Source organism: Toxotes jaculatrix, chromosome 14 (genome assembly GCF_017976425.1).
Source record: "Toxotes jaculatrix isolate fToxJac2 chromosome 14, fToxJac2.pri, whole genome shotgun sequence".
NCBI lineage: Eukaryota > Metazoa > Chordata > Actinopteri > Toxotidae > Toxotes > Toxotes jaculatrix.
In genome coordinates, this window is record NC_054407.1 from 13,657,322 (window position 1) to 13,678,665 (window position 21,344).

Here is a 21,344-nt window from a genome sequence, read left to right on the forward strand (position 1 = left end):
CTGTGTGTGTGTGTGTGTGTGTGTGAGCCATGTGTCCTTTTAAGTTTCTCTCATTCAGAGAAAACAAAATGTTTTTTTTTAAACTGATGCATACTCAATGTCCCAAACATCCTGCTCGCTCACTGTTTCTCACACACAGTCGCACTTCACTTTTCAAGATTTGCACCCACCTCAGCACACCCCTCGTTTCGAGACAAAATCGAACAACCTGTGCGTACGTGTGTGTGTGTTCTATATGTGTGTGGTGAACAGAAACACATAAAGAACGTTGACACGCACAGTACATCATGAAAAACCCATTGGGGAAAGATAGCTGGTCATATGTTACAATCTACGGCACGCCTCGCTTCAGACAGTGCCGCTAATGTTTTTAAAAATGACTCTGGCCTTGCTGGAATCAACTGTCAACCACTGCCACCCGCCCAAGAGACGGAAAATGTTCTACTTTGAAACCTCCTCTCAAGCATGCAGCTGCTGTCTGCCACGACACGAGCCGTTTAACTGCTGAACTCACCAAACAAATGAGAAGCATGCAGATGGTGAATGAGTGGGATGGACAAAGCCAACTGGAACCATCCTGTTCAAAGCCATTAGCTAAAGCAGTGTCCCCTCGGCTAGCTTCAGTAGATGGCTTGGACGCATGCTTAAAAGATGTGATGATGATAAATGGCACTACATGGACGTTCCACTCACTTCCTGCAACAGCTCCCGAGAGCAGCCATTGCCATTATATCATGTTTTATCCTAAAAAAAATTCTAATATAACAGTTGATCTGTTCTTTTGCTAACATTAACAAACGTTTTTGAGCAAGATCCCATTGTCTTTATGTATTCTTCATTTTCAAATTATTTCTTTATAATGTCTCAGAAGTTTCCTGGAAGAAAAACCACCATAATATGGTACAGATCATGGGGAAAAAGGGTAATGTCGTTCAAAGCTCTATTTAAACTAAAAAGCCAGTTTTTACATTTTCTTACCTTTAGACAAATTTCTCATTTTTCATGTTCATCTGATGTGCCGTGCACTGACTAAACAATTTCTAGGTAACACCAGCAATTAACTGGAATTATTATTGTATTATGCCAGCTGTACACTGTCTCTACTTTCCCTATGCTGAGTACTAAATTACTTAATTCTTTCTAGGAAATGTCTTGGGAATTATTTGAAAATTAAATTACAGCGTTACCATCTTGGTTGTTAAAGAACTGTGAACAAGATATAGATATAGTCAGTGCTTTGCCTGCTTTAATCTGTTCTGATTTTATGTTTGTTTCAGTGTCGTTTTAACAGTTAATTGAACATTTAGCCACAGGACAACAGTGTTTGATAACACAAACACAAATTTACTGTGATGTTGATTAATGTGCATTGTACCTGTAACAATAAATAAGTAAATACATGTTCTAGAAGCTAAAATTAGCAAATAACATCAGCCACGGAAATGTATCCGTAAGTCTTTATTCTTCACCAGTTTCTTCTTTCCTACAACAAGCAAATGGAGGCACAAACAGATGTATCATGTGATGAAAGTGTCATGCAACCTTTTTTATCTCACTATAAACAAAAGAGAAAAAGGTCTCGTGCATGCATGCAAAGTGTTTCCCTTTAAGGCATACTGCTTTTCAATGTCTACCAAATATAGACCTGTACATTAAGGCAACCCTATATACAGTTTTATACTGGCTGTGATAAAAAGTTTGAAAGAGGTTCAAAGTCACAAGATTATACTTTAGTCATTGGGTCATGGCGCAGGCTGATGCCCACAAGCATCACCACACACAACGAGAGGAGGTTTTTCATGGAGGCTCAATTAAGGACAGACCTACTCGCTCAGAGTGAAGAGAATCAACATGCTTCAGGCACTGAAAACTGGCTTAATTTACTCACTTTTTTTTTCCAGGAGAGAGAACACACACACTTAGATGAGCACATGAGCCAACACAAGACCAAGCGTGCTGATACACACACTTTAAAAACTCTTGAATGCACAGCCATATCCACGTATACACACCAGAATGAGTACACGAGCATAAAAACACACTGAGTGTCTTGTATCAAGTGTTTCTTGCCTTTCATTTTAATAACAGTCCACCTGCCTTGATGGTAATTAGATCTGTCAGCATGCATCTTCTCAATCTAGAGAAGCTTTCAAAAGGTGTAAGTACAAAAAAAAAACCCTTTGTGAAGTAATTTAGCTGCATGGCAAGCTGAGAGTGCATGTGTATGTGTGCTCACAATTCCCGTTTATTCACAGCTAAATTTTCTGGGCGTGTCGAAAAATATAAATTTAATGACTTCGAGAATGCGCTGAAACAATGTTGTCACTTTACGTATTACCAGGCGAATTTCTTGGGAGAAATTGGATAAGTTTACCCCCTGCGAGGATGAAATGAAACTGCCTTTTCCAATTATAATAAAAACCATCAGGGCACTTTAAGCAATGTCACAAAGGAAAAGGTAAAATATTCAGCTAAAATGACTCACAAAAACCAGCACACTTAGAAGTTTGATGTTAAAAAATAATCACTTTGATCTTGTCTTTCTAACTTTCTTCATCTTTGTTAGATTACATTTCTCACTTAGGTGAGTTTTGGATTTTTTTTTTCTTTTTTGTCTTGAATCTCTGACAATATCTTTCTCTTTCATCCACAATGTGGTTTACGGGCAGGCGAGTCGATATGAACAGAGAATTGAATTTGAAAATGCATGGTGTAATTACACTGAGATACTAATCCAATTCTTCATCGTGTGAATGCTTTGAAAAGAGTCCTTTTATCACCTGCAGCAGATCCAGATGTGGAGCTGGATGTCGGGAGATGGCAAGTACTAAATTATAACTGCATAAACTGATAAACTGATGCTGAACTCGCAACATTTATTCTACAGCTGTTAATGCTAATATAGGCTATGTAGAGCTACAAAAACGTACATATAAGACCTTTAAAGCCATCCCTTATTTAAATGCAGTTCTTGAAGAGCATGCTCAGCCTCTCTACATATCCTCGGTTAAACAAATCAATGGCAGATATTGGAAAGAACATCTTGTTGGGAATATTAGCTATTTGAAAAATAATAATACTAAACTACTGAGCTTGCTTTCTTTTCCCTAATGGCCTCACAGTCAAACAAACACTGACAGACTAATACCATTAAACTGGTGTCTCATCTTTCACAAATATCCCCCAGAGGTTGAAATGAATCATCATGCATGCACACATCAGGGCCCATGAAATGCATGAGGAAAAGGAAGAATACTGTAGATGAGGACAATGATGTCAAGCTTGAGCAAGGAAAATATACATCTTGCCTTTTAAATTTAAACCTCTGCCTTTGATTTTGACATTTATATGGATGACACTTCTGTACTTCATAGTAAACTCTACAGAACTTTGGAAAAGCAGAACATAAGGATGCTTAAAAACCACAATAAAAGAAAGGCAACAAATAAGGGGGTTAGGTTTATTGGCTACTCTAAATTGCCCGTAGGTGTGAGTGTGTGTGGTTGTCTGTCTTTGTGCGTCAGCCCTGCGATTGACTGGCGACCAGTCCAGGGTGTGGCCCATAGTCAGCTGAGATAGGCTCCAGCCAACCCCCTGCAACAAATAAGGGTCCGTTTGGCTTTTTGGTAACTCACTAATAGCTTTTAATGCAATGAAGTGAGTGGAGAGGCTGTGCTGGAAGGGTGTCGGTAACAATCAGAGAGTCCAATGCAAATTTCACTTAAGGGATTATTGGGATTTGTGTTTGCACTCATCAGGTCAAAAGCTCACACTGCAAAGGGCTTTATGCTGCTTTGTGGCTTTATCAAGCAATGCTCATGCTTATAAACAGACCCTAATTTAAAGACTTTACCTTCAATTTGTGGATTATACATTGGCCTATTTGACCTTAACATACAGTCTGTAAAACACTTTATTAGGTATACCTACCTAGCAGTAGGCGGGCCGTGGTTTTACCTCCAGAAAAGCTGAATTCTTTGAGGCATGATTTTAACAGTATGCTAGAGATGCTCAATAGGGACTTTGGCCCACGTTGAATCTATAATCTATCAGGCTTCCATATGATGTTATTGCTGAATCTGGTTTTTCAGCTACATCCGCACATGCCTCACAACATCAGCTCTGTTCAGTTGTGACTATTCATGTGACTGTCATGTTTCGTGAGTTGTCAAGAGACGACTCAGTGAGCTATTATTTTTCTACTTTTGTCTCTCCTTCCTGTTTGTTTTCCTTTGACCTCTCGTGTTGACAGCTCCCCCCCCCTGCAGATAGAGCTGCCACTGACTGTATGATTTTTTTTTTGTTTCTGTCTTTTTTGACTGCACCTCCCACCTGGCAACAACTGCAACTCTGCTTAGATCACACAGCTTGCTGATTTTAGTTGAACCTCTTGGCCCTGTCTGCATACTTAAAACATTCATCTTTAGTTATATTATTCACTGTTTTGAGGAGTTGGAAGTTTAGTAAGTAAGTTTACCTAACAGCTAACCACTGACTGTATGTCCCTCAAACAGGAGATCAAAGTTCATTTGGTTTTGTTTTTCTAACTTTATACCAGCGTGGCTGTGTTGTGACTGTCACTCACTATAGTGTGGGTGTGAAGTGTCGAGCACAGAGGAAGCAGCATGGTCTACAGATGATCTCTCAATACTAACTGATTTCATTAACTTGTCTGTGGCTGTAAGACCAAAGCCCACTGGTTATGTCTGAAGATGTAAATCTTAACAATGGGTCATAAATATACTTTCATTTCTTTTGTAGAACAGCTGGGTACTGTAGTTTTTAGTTTAGTAGACAGCGTGTTAGAAAAAATCAGGGATTTCTATGGAGGCTCAAATTTATTTCTGTTTTCTGAGAAAAGAATGTTGTGGTTAAGTTAATGCTTGACTTTGGTTTTGGTGGGAAAAACGGAAAAAAGGGGCCACATAAAGATTTACCCAGGGCTTCCCGGTGCTGTACAGCTCGTTCTTAGTTTTCACCGGAGGTGTGAAGAGTTGTCTTTCATAAGTCTGTCATAGGAAGCCACAAAAAGACGACAGGTTGTTATTACCGCAACAGAATTAACAGCTGCTGTGAGCGCTACTCCCTCTCGCATCCATAATGATTCTCCACCATGCATGAGTGAAAGGAGCCATGACTTGTGGGAGTGTATTGTGCCTGCGGCTCTTTAGTGAAGCAGAGTGGATGGCAAAATTGACAATGGGTCATGACGTTTTTTATTCCCGTGGGCTTTCTTTCAAAATGCAGACTGCATTTACACCTGGCAGAGCACCTTCAAGAGGTGTTGCATTAACACGCTGTTTTCATCATCTTATTCATATACAGACCATACACCGTCCATATTTAGTGCAAAGTGTAAATGACGTGGGAAGGTTTAGCCTGGAATTTGTGAGGATGGACAACATCAGGTATTAAAAAAACATGAGTGAAAGCCTGAGACAAAAAATAAAAAAAAAATGTGAGAATTAACACAATATAATTACAGAAAAGAGTAAAATGACTACAGGGATTTAATAATGAACAAGAAATGACAAATGGGTTTAAGAGATACAACAAAGAGAGCTGAAGAAAACGAGCAAACAGCTAAACAAGCCTCTCTCATCCAACCAGCTGCATCATGAAACAAGAAGCAGCCACTGAATGCTTCTCTTCCCACACACTGCTTGTGATCACAGTCTCTCTTGCAATAAAAAAAGCGTGTATGGGTGTGTGTGTGTGTGTGTGTTTTAGCAGTTAGGGACCCACAGGAGATTAACATCCCCATTAGATTATGGAGGGATATGCACTGGAAAGCTTCATTAACTCTCCCTGTGTATGTGTGTCTCGCTAGTCTTCCCATGGCCACGGGGCTTTTTAGACTGTTGCCTCCCAACTAAGTGCTTGCTGTCTGCCCTGTAGACATTATGTCTCAATCTGTGTATGTGGTCTCTTTCCTTGCTGCGGCCCTGGGGGAGGGGCTCAGCGAGAACTGATAAGTCAGTCTTGGGAGCAGTTTGCTGTCGCTATCCCTTTACGAGTCAAGGGGAGGACAGTTTGAACGTTTATGTCTTCCGTTATCCAGCTGCGATGGTAATCTCCAGCGCCTCCCCAGCTGCTGAAACACAGAGATACACAGGCGTTCAGAGAGACACTGTGATTGTGAGCAGTCAGTGCAAAGGGAGGCATCAAGGGCTGCTTCTGGTTTAAGATGCTGCAGGCTGGATGTTGGTCTCAGGCCTGAACTGAACTGGTTAGAGGGCAGGGCCAAGAAAACAATCCATCTGCTGAAATCTTGTCTCTGCTCTGTAGCTTCACACTGCTGTGTCATAATGTGGAGTCAGGAGAGAGCAGAGTGGCCAAGTGGAGAATTTTTCTTTCACTTTTTTCCTTCCTCATGATTTTATTCACCTCTTTCTGAAAATCACCTTTGCTCTCTCCTGGTCCGTCTTCTCTCATTTTTCATTATCTCTTTTTGTCATTTTCACCATCTCCTTTTATCTCTCTGACAGGGTTTTCATTTTCTGTCTTTCTCTGAGGATTTTCTTTATCCCTAAAAGTCTTTTTTTTTCCCACTCTGCACAGTAAATCTGTTCTTCTAGAGATGTGGTGTATAATGACGCATCTGCGGCTGATTCTCAGGCTGAAAGTCACATACTGTACAGATGGAAGGACTGAATTTTCTCTCTGCTACGTTCATTGCTTTTTCTTTCTCTGGCAGCGGCCCTGTTATCCCCTCCTTGCTCACCCTATGGAAGTAAAGCCATAACCTCCATTTGCACAGGTTAATGTGCAGCCACCTCAACATGAACACAAAACCAATACCAGGCCTTTTTGCGTGGGTGATCGCTCACTCTCCTTCCCGTCTCTTACATTCCTCTATTCCCTCTCTGTCCCTGCTTTTCTTTTTTAGCTCTATCTGTCTCTCTCTCAATCTCTCTCTCTACCTTGTAAATTGGACTCTGGCAACATTACGATGCTTTTCTCATTATTCCCATCACTCTGGCCAAATTGCCTTGTCTTTCAGGACCATTGGGCTCTGTTCATTGGCTGCTCCCGCAACCGGAGGACTGCACAAGTCTTTTCCTCCGTCTCTGGGCTGTTTCAGGGCAAAGATGGGACCAAGAAATGGATTCCATTCTACAGCAAATAATACAACCTCAGGCCGTTGATGACTGCAGCCTCCATGCTGTACACTACAATCAATTTATCAGGGAGAATGTAAACAAATGTTCACAGGGAGAATTGAGTTAACATGCAGTTAGGAAGAGCTAGACGCTATTTTATCTTCTCAAGGTATTTGTCTTTTAATTTATACCTCAGATGTTTGCATTTCTTTTAATTATAAGACTTCGTTTACTGCCTTTTTCTCCTAATTGGTAATTTACTAATGACTAATCCACAGCTAAAGAAGGCAAAGAGATAAAGTGACCAAAAACAACAATGGATTTATGCTACTAAATACTGTCTATGTAGCTATAGCCTGAAATAGCTTCTGAGCCATAGAGCTCTGCTGTCCTTCAGGACTGGATTGCCTTATGTCCCATGTGAAAGAATATGTAAGCTCACAACACTGGTTTAAACACTTATTAGAATGTAAATCTATGCAGCAAGGCAAATCAAAACCTGATCATCTACGCCATATGGAGTACCTGTGGTGATATTTCTACTAGCCACTGTTTTTGAGTTGTCATGTCCACAAGAAAAATCATTTTCCTCCTATTTAAGCTAATTAGCTCATTGATTAATTTTTCATACCAACTCAATTAAAACATGTTGGAATTAAAGTGTTAAGGAGTTACAGCAATTTCCAGGAAATCAATGTTCCCTCATTAATATGCACATTTATGCACAGAAAAGCTGTAAAATCTAAACAGATCATCTACATTTATATATCATTGTTGAGTTATCAGGTTCATACGAATGTGTTTACTGAACCACAGATGCCAGCATGGTGACATAATGTCACGCATACCATGTACCATGGTGGCAGGAAATTAAAAAGCCATACAGCCATATAACAACTCCTTGGCAACATGTTCCCTAAAAACTTTTTACGTGGTCAAAACAAGTTGAGTTCAGTCAAACTGAAGTTACAAATGTAATCTTTTGTCAGTTGCAACAGTGGCCAATACAGTAGACCCAGGCCATGTGGAAATCCTGCCAAGAGTTTTATTTTGAAAGATAAAGACACCAGATGAGCATCTTACATTTCTATCCAGTGTGGCCCCAAGTCTGTGAAGGACGACATGCAAGCTGGCAAGTGCAACCAATTAAAAGAAGTCTGTCATTTCCTGTAATTTTCAGTGACATAGTCAGTGTCACCAGCAGTCGTCTGCAAGTACATGCACAGTAACAGATTGCAATTCACAGTCTGTGCACTACTTTGTATGAGAGTACACCACCGTTGATTTCCTGACCCTGCATGATTAAACCCGACTGACTGTGTTCTCTAAGGTTTATGTTGTAGTTAACACTCAAAACTCACAAAACAAAACAAAAAAAGAGAACTGAATAGGTGTTAGTTATATCCTAGCCCAAGTTTGAGTTTGGTCTTGAGAGAGTACTCAGATTTTTGGGGTCTTAGTCTTGTCTCCATCTCATAGCTACATGTATCTGAACTCCTCCTTGACTCCATCTCAACTCTTTTCCGGTTTCAGCTTTGACTCAGAGTCACACTTCTCTTGGACTCGACTCAGGTGGTCTTTCCTACATCTCCGATTTAGCCCCTCGCAGAACTATTAGTGGTCTTGCTGAACATATGGAACTTGTTTATTAAATTAAAAACGAGTGATGAGATGAACTGCAACTACAGATGCACGCTGACAAGATAAAAAAAGAGAGCTGACAGAAGAAAAGAGGCAGGAGACAGACAGTATGAGAAGAAAAGCACAGAGTCAAAAGTGGGAAAGACCGAATAAGATGAAAAGCTACCAGAGGGAAAGCTAGACGAGAGAGATCCAGAAAGAGAGCGCAGGAGACAGAACAGAGGGATGAAAGACCATGAGAGGACAGTAAAAAATTTAGAGAGTGGAGGTAAATGCTTAAGTCCTTTTTGAGTTCAGCCAGCTATGAGTCAGGAGGAGTTGAATAGATTTCTTTCTCTCTCACTGTCTGCTACAGCTGAATACCCACTGCTCCTCTATTCTGTTCTGACACAATACATGGCTTTTAGCAAACTCATTTTCCATTTCAGAGCTGCCTGCTGGTCATTTTAGACTCAAAAAAAAAAAAAAAAAATTCATATTAAAAATATAAAGGTAGAAAGTGCTGGTAAACTAAACCAAAAGTTGCTCTGCATTTCAGTTACATTAAGTGCAGACCAAAACAAACAAGAATGTTTCTTTCTCTTTTTTTTTCATCTGTCTTATTTCTCACAGTTCTTTAGCATTTGTTATTTGATGTGTCTTAGGTGCAAAGCATATGTATAAGGTTTTTAGAAAGCAGTATTATTTTCTAATCTGTCTCTCTGCTCTGTGGCTGTGGTACCTGCATAAAACACATCAAACAGCCTGTCTGAGCTTGACATGCACTTGTAGTCCTCCGCCTCCCTTTCCCCTCTTTTCACTCAATTCTCTGCCCCTATCTTTTTGCTCAGGCATGACCTAAAACAAAAAAAAAAAAAAAAAGAAACTTCAAAAACCTCCCGTTTGTCACCTCATGAGCTGTTGTTGTCTGCCGGTCTCTCTCCCTCCCTTTCCAGCAAGCCATTTCTGTCCTTTCATCTTCCTCTTTCAAAGGCTTCTGTTTCTTGTGGGACAGAAATGACAAGGCATCCTCCTGTACCTTTTATATACAGTAAATAGGTGGGAAAAAAAAACCCAGTGATACTCCTCCCACCTGTGCTATCTGCTTTTCTCTCTCTTCTATGACACAAAAGTGGGCTGATGCGACACACAAAATGTAGCAAAAATCCAATACCGTAAGCTGTGTGGAGATGATAAAGTAACTACGAGGGATCAAAAGGATTGACACGTTCCTCTGTTGGTGCTGTCTGTTCGATGCCACGACAGTGAGGGGAGAAGTGCTCCCGGCGCTCAGCAGGGATTGTATTCAATTACCAAATAAACAGCTCAATAGCAAAGAACCACAATAGGTGGTTATTTTAAAGCCTGCATGGCATCATGTTTTTATTGACAGGAATTATTACAGGTATCTGCAACAGTTTGTAGTGACATTGTCCCACTTTTACGAAATCTGTTTCTAAATTTAGTGTTCTCGCTGAAATGGGGAAACATAAATAACATACTCTAGTGATAGTAATGGTTATATTTCACACATGTTGAAACAGGCTTGTCAATTACTTTTTTTTTTTGAATGCCATGTGCCATCATTTTTTTTTTTTTAATTATAATTTCTGTGATATATGTCATCAGCCTGTGCAATCTCCTTGTACCTGGCATGCCTTATCTTTCATTATCTTTAGCATGATTTTTTTGAATCTGTTAACACAAAGTGAAGCTCAGAGGAAAGAAAAAAGAAATGATTTTCTGATAACGCAATAGGGAAGATGATCTTTTAGTGGGATGATATTCAGTATTAACTGTCTGCATAAATATAATATAATTCAAGAATTTGTTGACCATTGTCTGTGAAAGTTGTGGATATATTGTATATCAATAATTTATGAAAAGTACGAAATTATTTTGCCACAAAAAAATCAACAAGTCCTTCCCTGGAACTACCACAATATTGCAACTTTTTTAATACTCAGTCTGTCCCAGAAGGGTTAGATTGGTTGGACCTCCATTATTGACCGAGGTCCGACTCCGGCTGAGTCACACTGTAAAACATAAATTATTGATCAAGCTATGATTGGACTCATAAGACTTTTATTGTTGATTGAGCTACAACCTGTTGGGACAGATTGGTGAGCCTGAGATTGGTCAGACTTTCATTACTGAGGGGATATAAAGAATTTTGAAATGTAGACAAATAATCTGACTGGTCAAGTCCGTTGACAATCATTTTATGAGGGTAAGCACAAAAGTACTATTGACCGTCTTCAGGCACAAATCTGTGGGTACAGTTCCAGTCTGTAGGATTTATTATATTTCCACTTATCATCAGATATATGAAGAATTCATTGATCTTTAAGGGTGGTTTTAACCTAAGGCTCTCAGAAAGCATGCTCTTATAGAAGCCTGGTTGTTGCCTGACTTCACTACTAATGCAATGAAGGACTCATCTACAAATGTTATTCATTACCTTTAAGACACATCTTGGACTAGCGCCTAGGTGTTTCTGAGGTTTTAAGCCCCTGTGAGCCCAAGCACAGCTTGAGATCCTGAGGCAGCGCTGCTCTGGTCATTTCACAGTCTAGACAGACGACTACGGATTATTGAGCTTTCCCCATCAGGGCTCTGCCAGACTCTTTGAACAACCAGTCTAATGAGATCAAGCCAAACTCTTTAAAAACTTACTTTGAGGACTGGGTGCTGATCTGTACCTGGTTTTGTTGTTGTTTTGACTGCACTGTCAAATTACTTTTGCAATTTAGAAATTGTGTACTTTTGCAACTTGCTTTGATGTTCTTTTTGGTTTTGCTTGAAAGGTACAACTTCAATTTCTCTGCAATAAGAATTGGACAACATGTACACAGGGAAATGCTCTTGTAAGCTGTGTTTCTGTTGTAAGCTGTGTTGCCTGCTTTCTGCCATCACCTTATTTAATCTCTGCATCTTTTCCATGCGGGACACAATGAATATATGCTAAGAGCTTTTTTATGTTAAGCTTGTAAATGTATCTTTGGATTTTTTAATAGTACCCACATACAGTAACATCGTTCCTTATTTCAAATTCAAGACAGAGAGGAAAATATGAACAAAGAAACAGAACTTGTAAAGCTTTATGGTTATTAAGATGCCACTTGTAATACTGAGGGATATGTCTGGCAATGCATTTTTATGCCAGATCAGACTTTACAAAGTACACATGTATCAGTAACCACTGTTTATGTTGTTTGAAAGCCATAATACCGGTAAAGGCATTATTAATCACGCCTGGACATAATCTTGGTAAAGAAAACCACTCAGACATCACAATCACATTTTAAAGTAAAGTTTGAAGGTAAAGTTCATGTTTTTAAGAGGTTGGGTCAGACTGTTAAGACATCCAGTATTGATCGAGCTAACACAAGGTCAAATTGGAGAAAGCTTCCAGTACAAAGGAAGGTAAGGTCAGATTGAATGGGTTATCTCAGCTACATCGCTGTACCGGGACATCAGACTGTGAAGCTATCAGTTCCAGGAATAGCCCTGTGAGGGGGAGATACAAAGGTCCAGTTCATTAGCAGAGAGCCTGTCACTGTGACAGACTGTTTTCAGCAGCAACATCTTAACTGAGCAAAAGTAGCAACAGAATAAAATCTCACGAACAGCTATTAATAAAAAAGCATAGTTTAAAGAAAAGTTCTTGTTTCCAAATGTTAATCAGACTTTAGAATGAAACTAGTTCTGGGAAATTCGTGAAAAAAGTGAACCACATGGTTTGGTTGTATGGTGATAACTTCTTCTTAAATTCCATCAGGTTACCACGGCCAAAAACATCCTTAATGTAGGACAGTAGAATAATAATCTAGGTGGCGCTATGGTCCCAAAATGAATTATATATTTCCAAGACTTGCACCAAAATTTACAACATAATCTTCTGATGCAGCTGAACAAGTTTTCTCATCGGACCCAAAAAGTCTGCCTGGCAAAATGTTGCCAGGAGGGGCCCCCAGGTCTGGTTCATTAAGACAACATGCAGTTCACACTGCAACGTGCAGCTCTCCTCAACTAAAAATGTACACAAAACACTGTTAGGAGTCACTGAAAAACCATTATTTTCTCATGTTAGAACATTCAGTAACTTTCAAATGTCTCATAATAAACTCCTGCAGTCAGTAGATATCCAATTACATGCTCCCACATCTTTCGTCTAAATATACATTTTTCCGTTATTTGTGATTTTTTAATGTCTTGATACAGTTTGTGGTTACTGTTGTTTTCCAGTGCTTTATTTTGTTTATAGCCGCTGCTCACAGTACTCTAGTTTTTCCACATCTATACTATGCAGGTGTTTTTGCTGCTGTGACACCTCAGTTTCTCTGTATAGGATCAAATGCTTTTACAGTTAAGAATAATCAACACATGATCTTTCAGGATATCATATAAAGATTTGCAGTTGCAACCCCGAAAATTTAAAAAAACATATCACCAGCCCAGCCTCACCTGAACAAATTAAGCTGTGTGGAATGACAAAGGAGATAGGAGAAAAGTAAGGAACAGTAGAAACAAGATGCATAATCCATCATACCCCAAACACTGTCTCAGACAAACGTCAGTAAAATCCTGACATCTCGACTCCCCAGATATATGTGGTGAAATCTGACTGCTGTCAGTGGAAATGGAAAGAATTTCACTTTCAGAGATTTTAAAGTAGTTCTCCAGGGTCTGTCTGTCCTTTTGTTGCAGTTTATAGTCTTCTGTAACCTTATGTTTCATAAGATTTCCTGTGTCATGTATTCAAAATGTTTACTCCCTGTAGTGGAGACGCACTCCCACGCTGCTGGCACATTATCACAGTGTAGCAGTTTGGTTGACTATGTGTGACAGTACAGTCTCTACAGACTATCTTTGGGTGTGACGAAGATTTACACACTGGGTTTGTAGTCGCACTCTCTGCTGTTTTCTAAATGCTGAATCTATATCCACGCTGATTTTCTGAGTCCTGTCAAACGTCTGATCAGATGCATCTAGACAAGGCTGTGCACAGAGCACCTCTCTTTAGAATAAGGAGCTGTGTTTGTCTGCTCCTCCTCTGGATGCACCGATGTCTGCTGGCACTGCTGCCATAATCAGGACTGACACAGGCACACAGACCATAATCCCCATTGATTAGAAACCTAAGATCAAAGGCTTCCGCTGCTGTCACTCTCACCTCCTGTCTCCACTCTGTTTATGCTGCTCCTTTCTTTGCCCTGCCTGTCCCTGTCTTTACTGGTCCTCACTTATTTGTGCGTGAATGTTTATGTAGTTGTATGTCTCTCTCACGTTCTTATGCCTCTATGCCTCTACGTCAGTCCTTCATCTTCTTATCCGTGCACCTGTTTCAATAGATTTTTATAAACTGTAAAGGCTTTCATTCTGCTACTAACCTGAAGCAAAGCTCAATAAGAACATCTCAGTCAGAATAAACTGGCCCCTTCTGAAACAGATTTCCCTCTGTCTGCTTTACCACCTAATGTTTAGTAGTTTCACAGATTCCAAATCATGGCTAGTGATACAGGTGGCTCACCTTCTCATGTTTAATGACTGCAGGAGTAATAAAACTATTTAATCAATGGAAGGGTTAGGGCATGAAAACAACCGAAGAGACAAACACTGGCAGTAATCATATCACTTCCTCTGTTTTGTTTCCTCTGTCATTCTCTGTTTTACTCTCCCTCTCTGAAATTCTCTTTTCTCTCTCTGCTGCTATCAGTAGTCTCCAAGTATTCCATTAAGACGATGAAGATATTTTATCCCCCAACAGCGTCCCTTGTTCACTCCAATACTAAATTCTCTTCTGTGGAAAACAAATCTATGAATATATTTCAGGACGCACCAGAGCACAGCATTAGGATGTGTTTTGTGGTGTTCACCTCATATATTTAAGATCAAGCCACTCACCTAAGCACAAACACAGTATTATAACATCAAGCAGTCAAACTGGCTCAAACCTCAATGTAAAAGACTCACATCTGATGATTCAACACACACAGTAGTTGTGTTGGTCGCAATGCAACAGTTCCTTTAACAGGAAATAACATAGAGCAATCAGATCACAACTGTACAGAAAACAAATTCAAGTAGGCCTTTTACTTCCAAATAACATGTACTCAAATGTAGTGCAGTAACTTGCAGCACAATAAAATGTGGGTTTATTTTTATTATCTGTGGCCATTCTAGGTTGTTTTCTATAGTAAGCGAAAGGTTGCATTAAATTGTGTCTAGGTAATTAACATGCACACAATAATGCCACTACTGCAATGATTGTAAAAAGCAATGGTCACGGAGCATAAACAGAGAGCTCCTCGTAATAATCCTGTTTATGCAATTAAAGGCTTTATTTTCATTATCCAGAGAAAATGGTGTTTGGATTCTTGGAGTTCGGGGTGCATCCTGAGGACACCTGCTACACTCCCAATGATCGCTGTTTAAAACGGAAATCTGTGTGGAATATCTTACCAGTCCGGTGTGTAAATAAGCACAGTAGGGTCATGTACCTATTTTGTTAGATCCCAGGGCTGAAAATTTAATTAACAGACGAAGATACCCTATCTGTTTAACCCATGTGTAATTAGGCAGAGCAGTGCAGCGTATTCCCAAATCAGTGAGTGCAGATGAAATGCCCATATAGCTAAAGCTGGAATGCATTCTACATGAAAAATCACCCTTTACAGTGATCTCACACATAGAAGATGTTGTTTTAATTTGAACAAACTTCATAATTTGATGCACAATACAGTGAATGTACACTTCATGTAAAATGTATATCACGGTGAAAGATGGTTTTAGATACAGCAGTTTTGCGTGTGCGCCTCTGCCAACTTAAACCAAGACAATTGTTCTTTGTGCTTGTGATCCTTTCACACCAGCTCTAACAGTGCAGAAGTATTTATTACTCCCACACACTACGTAACACAAACTGAGATGTTTACAACTATTCACACCCAGCAGGAAACGCTTACTACAAAGTACATGTACTGCACTCCGTATAGTCTTGTAAAATTAGTGATTAAATAAATTAAGACGAGTTAAGCACACAGAAAAAAAAGTGCCATTGTTCTGGATTGACTGCTTGTGTATATTCATTACTTGCTATAATTTATAATTTAGGGTATTAGTCTTTTGACCCTGAAGTTTTATCTATGGCATTGGTGGGCAAAAAAAATCACAGCTGAGAGAAATAATCATTAATCCCTTTGTGGACAGAAACAGAAATTGAAGAAAAAAAATAACAGAAGCCTGACTGCACATGTCAGAGATGAGATGTTATTGATGTACAAGCATAAAAATATTAACAGCTGATTACGTGCTCTCTCATGCATGTTTGCACCGGAGGACTTTATTTTTTTGTCCGTTTCCTTTTTCCTTTTCAAGCCTGCATATAAACAGTCAATGACTCAGCTTGGTATATCTGGGTTTAACTGTTAAAGCATCAGTGGGTCTATACTCAGGTACATATATCTCCTATCTCATAGCTGGATTTGTCTTGGTTTGATGCTACGCTTTGCTCTGCTTGTCCACCCAGACACACAGACAGGTAGGTGTGTGTGTGTGTGTGTGTGTGTGTGTGTGTGTGTGTGTGTGTGTGTGTGTGTGTGTGTGTGTGTGTGTGTGTGTGTGCGTGTGCGTGTCTACTATGTGATAGAGAAGTGACAAATCCATTTGTGTTCCTATTAGAAAGCCAGTTATGGTGATGAATACATACATGGAAATTAGCCCAAGATGAGGGCTAATTGTCTGATTAGATGTGCTTCAGGTTGATAGATGCACAATAAGCCCATGCACATAAAGCAGTCATTAAGGAACATTAGACCATTAAATTGAACATTACACTATAGCCAGAGGGAAAAATATGGATGTTCATTAATGCGTCTCTACACGTAGGAGTGTCTGTGTTTGTGTGTGCGTGTGCGCGCAGTACCTTTTCTGTGAGTACTTTGTTCTCTTGTTGCCAGTCTCTCTCTGACTCTGCACCTGTCCAGGAGAAGGGGAAGATTAAATTAGCATTACACAAACTACACATTTGAACTGCTTTCCCTGATTTAGACTTCAGCATTCCCTAGAAATGATTTGAAATGCAAACTGCTCGGCGGTAAAGACACACATGCTGGCAGAAGTGTTTATTACTCCCACACACAACATAGCATAAATCACAGGTACAGACACACATTTAAGCCTTCTTATGTCTTCTCTATCCCTTATAGCTTGGCAGTGTGTTTATGCTAAAACACAGAGATGTTATTGTGAATCAGAAATGTAAGTCGGCGCTTGTTTTCACAGAGCAAACGAGCACTGCCTCCAGTATCTCTTGTATAACCATACAGGAACAATGGGGCACTGCTGGGAAACTTAAGGCACACACATACCAGTACGCACACAAACAAAAGCACAAACATACAAGCAGAAGTGCTCACAGAGGCATATGTATGTATACTTTCCCCTGCTGTGAAAGAACAGGGACATATCGAGGCTCTTCCATCAACATGGAAAAAGGAAAAAGTACTAATTTGCTTTCCTCGCATGGCGTGCTGCTGAGGGTTTTTTGTTGTAGCACACCTCCTGAGGCACACTCGCTCAAACACACACGCGCAAACCCACGCAAACACAAAACCAAGCTGTGTTTGCTCTTGAGGGTGTCTCGCTCACCCTCTGAGATAAAATGACATGTTTTGCAGGCCGGGTTCTTTTCAGCTCAGAGCTCCACTGTTAGTTCTTCAAACATAGTAAGAGGGAAAGATACTCATCTCTGTGTGTCCTCTTCATCCGGGAAATCAACACGCAAATTCACATTGTTTACATATTTAAATTGTATTTTCAGAAAATGTATATAACAATGTATTTTTTACATATTTGATGCTTTATATGCAGTATGGGGCCGAGTACTGTTTGACTTGAATGTTCATTTAAACCCACAAAGCCGCAAGAGTAAACTATGTTAGATAACAAGTCCTTCAAACCAACTGACTAAATACAGTGCCTTTTATCCAGTGCCTTTGCTTCTACATTATGACACATTAGCCTTCTCTGATCTGACGCCATGATCAGCAGGACAACATTGTTAGTTCCTTCAAGGACAGGTACATTAGACTATGAATAAATACAAAATGAATACATACTGCATGAATGTTTGATTTTCCACCAACAGTTTGTTGTTTGGTTTGGTTTGGTTTAGACAGAAAAACTACTTGATTAAAGTTAGAGAAGGACCACAGGCTGATATAAAAACTATTCTGGTTAAAACTACATTTTATTTTTGACCACAAGTTGACACCTTACATGGTTGATGACAAATATGTCTACACATGCAGCAGACCCGGAGTAACATTAGTATTAATTTGAAGTCTTGTTTCTGTCCATCCGCTGAATGTAAATCAAATAGTCATTGTCCTTTATGCTCTCCACCAATTCCAGAGGGAAATTTCTGGTACTTTAGCTACTAAATGCTCCGCTATCTTCATCAGCTACTTGCTAATTGTGTCTGTGTCCAGTTTTGGTGATGCAGAGATATGGCGAGATAGTGAACACTGGGTTTAGCAGCCCCTTTTCTGCTGAAAACTGTTGTCTCTTGAGGCTGGAAACAAAACTGTTGAGACTACACCAAACCAGTGAGCTGAAAAACACTAAAATGCTCTCTGGTACTAGGAGGAACCGCCAATGGACACCTTTCAAAAAGTTATCGGAACCACCGTTAATACATAAAAAATACTTACAGAGATGGAGAGACAAGTATTCACAAGCCCATATTCTACAGTAATTCATACACAAATATCAGAACAAACATCACAAAATTATTTGCGCTACTATACACACATACAAATGTACACAGGCTTTTTGCATTAGTTCTATGTGCCATCCCACTGAGAGAGGTGGAAGTTACAGATGATCCTGTTTCCCTCCTCTGACTGCTTTGTAGTTTTGAGGGCAGCACAGGGGATCGCTTTTGAATGTAAATCATATCATGTTCCCGCTGTTTATTCGCTGGCCCAGCAACCATCGAAAAATGCTGTTATCACCAAAAAATAATCTGAGCATGAATAAAAAATGTAAGACAACAGAAATGAATGTGTATAATAAATAATTTGCATTCCTCCATCTTGGTTTGAGCCTAACCAAACAATAGCAGCGAGCTGAAGACAGAAAGTTGGGGATAATGGATTACTGATGGAAGGATACTGTTCTTATGAAACAAGAATGGGAAAGTAAATCATAGTTTTGGCATACAGATCTCCTGAAGTCTTTGAATTCTTACAATTCACACAGAATGGTGTGGGGGAGAAGGCCAAAGGGATTTATGGTCCTCTGCTTGCTCACAGCTCCCATCTGCTCTCGTTTGATGTTCAGTCTTGTAAACAATAAGTTTAATACAATTAATGGTGTTATTATTACACTCAGTAGAAAGTGACATATGGCAAGACAAGTGCTTTCAGTATTTTATTTAATTTGCATAGCGGTGGAAGCGGACTGAACATGATTATTATTGACTTAAACTTTTCTCATGTAGTTTTTCTATTCAAGCCTTTTTTAGCCTTTTAAGCCTTTGTTCTGATATCACATTGATTTTCATGTTACCAACCTGTGATTGCAGGATCTATAGAAAGCTTAAATATGTGTATGTGCACTGGAGGTTTCACGTTTTCACATCACGTTTGCGTGAGTCGTATATAACTTCAAACTTTCTGAAGAACAGAAATTTGAAAAACAAATGTTCTCTTTTTTGTATGTGCACATAAATCTAAAAACACAAAGAACTTAATATGTATTATTGTCTCTATTCCTAAACCTTAACATAATTCTGAACCAAAGCTGCTGCAGCCACTACATAAATCATATTGGCTTATTGAATTGAGGAAGTATGAAATTTCTCAGATGATAGATAGTTGGTATTTAGTCAGGATGGCACACTGCCACTTGTGAATTCTGTGTGTGTGTCTGTGTGTGTGTGTGTGTGTGTGTGTGTGTGTGTGTGTGTGAGAGAGAGAGAGAGAGAGAGAGAGAGAGAGAGAGAGAGAGAGTGTGTCTAACAGAAAAACAGAAAGAGAAACACACACAAAAAAGTAATTGAGAGACAAGGAGACACAGATTGAAAGACATTCTCTCTCTCTCTCACACACACACACACACACACACACACACACACACACACACACACACACACATTGGACTCTATTGTCCTGTACAGTGTGCCTGGGTCTTGTGTGAATCAGGCTTGTCTCTGAGTGTGCAATTTTTTAATCAGAGGACGATCCCATTTCCGTTGTGTTGATGCAGCAGATGGATTCCCTCCCACTAACCATTCATCACCTGCCACACCAAAACCTGCCTTTGCCCCCTTCACACCAATGAAAAATGGGTTTTAGGCCATCGTTTTCCTCAAGAAAATAAAAGTCATTTACCGTGTCATGAAACAGGTTTCATCACACGGTCCAACTGCAGCTCTTGAGCAGAAAAAGTTTTATTTTCTGTCTCAAGGCGTAAAAAGAAAGGGAAAAGAAGCGAAAGGCAAAGATCCTCAATGGACAGGAAAGAACCACAACAAAGTGTAGAGAAAAACTATCGGCAACACTGTAGAATAATTACTTGTGATGAAACAATTATCATGTTTAATTAGGAGTAATGAAAATGTAAACAGTACAATTTAAACATCATTGGAAGAAGACTCTTTGGAAAAAGACACAATCTATTTCCCCTAAGTGACCTCAAACCTACTTCAGAAATTTGTGAGAAATATTGAAGACACTAAATGTGAAGAGGCACTATTCTTATTCTTATGGAAAAATTGAAAGAGGTCATTGACCTTTAAATTTTGATTAAAAACCTAAGTGATAAAGTGTAAAAAGTGATAAAAGCAAAGTCATTTCTTGTTTTGTTTTATGTGTTTTCAGTGAAATGACTTCAATGCAACTGAATGCCTCACATTTTAAATTATTCCATGAATAATTATTTACATGATAAAGAGGGATTTAATTTAGGAAAGCAATGTTCATAGCTCATGCCAACAGTGATGGAGATTAAAGGACAAACATGTTTTTTTCTCTTTCTACTGAGGTAATTAGTCAATAGTTGAATTTACGTAGATTCGTTTCAAATGCCAGGATTTAATTTAGAAATCACTCCAGTGTGTCAGTAAAAATAATGAAGCTAACACCGTTAGTGACACTGTTAGTGCAATGAGCTCATTTATGTGAGTGAGGGCAGCTGAAAATGAGACATTTGTTATCTTTGCAGAGCAGGAAATGAAATTCAGAGTTAACTACACTTACAAGAGAGCTACTGCTGTTGCTTTATGTCTGGGTGAATTAAAACTTCAGTGACGTGCAGCAAAACTTTGATTTGCAGCCTTAAATTTAGTATACTCAGTAAAAAAAAATGGTGGAGGTATGATGGTTTATGGTGGAAATATTTCAGTTGAAGATGACACATTCGGTTTTCACCTGTTCTGTTCTGTTCTGTTCAGAGTTTCCCGCAGTGTCTTATAACAGCAGCCTTCTCCTGTGATATCACCAGAAGAAAATTATTATGTGTTTATTAGATATGTACATTAAGTTTCTGGGACAAGGAGCAGAGGCTCGTCTTCACACAGTGAAGGGTCACATATTTAATGAGTGAGGTGAGTGT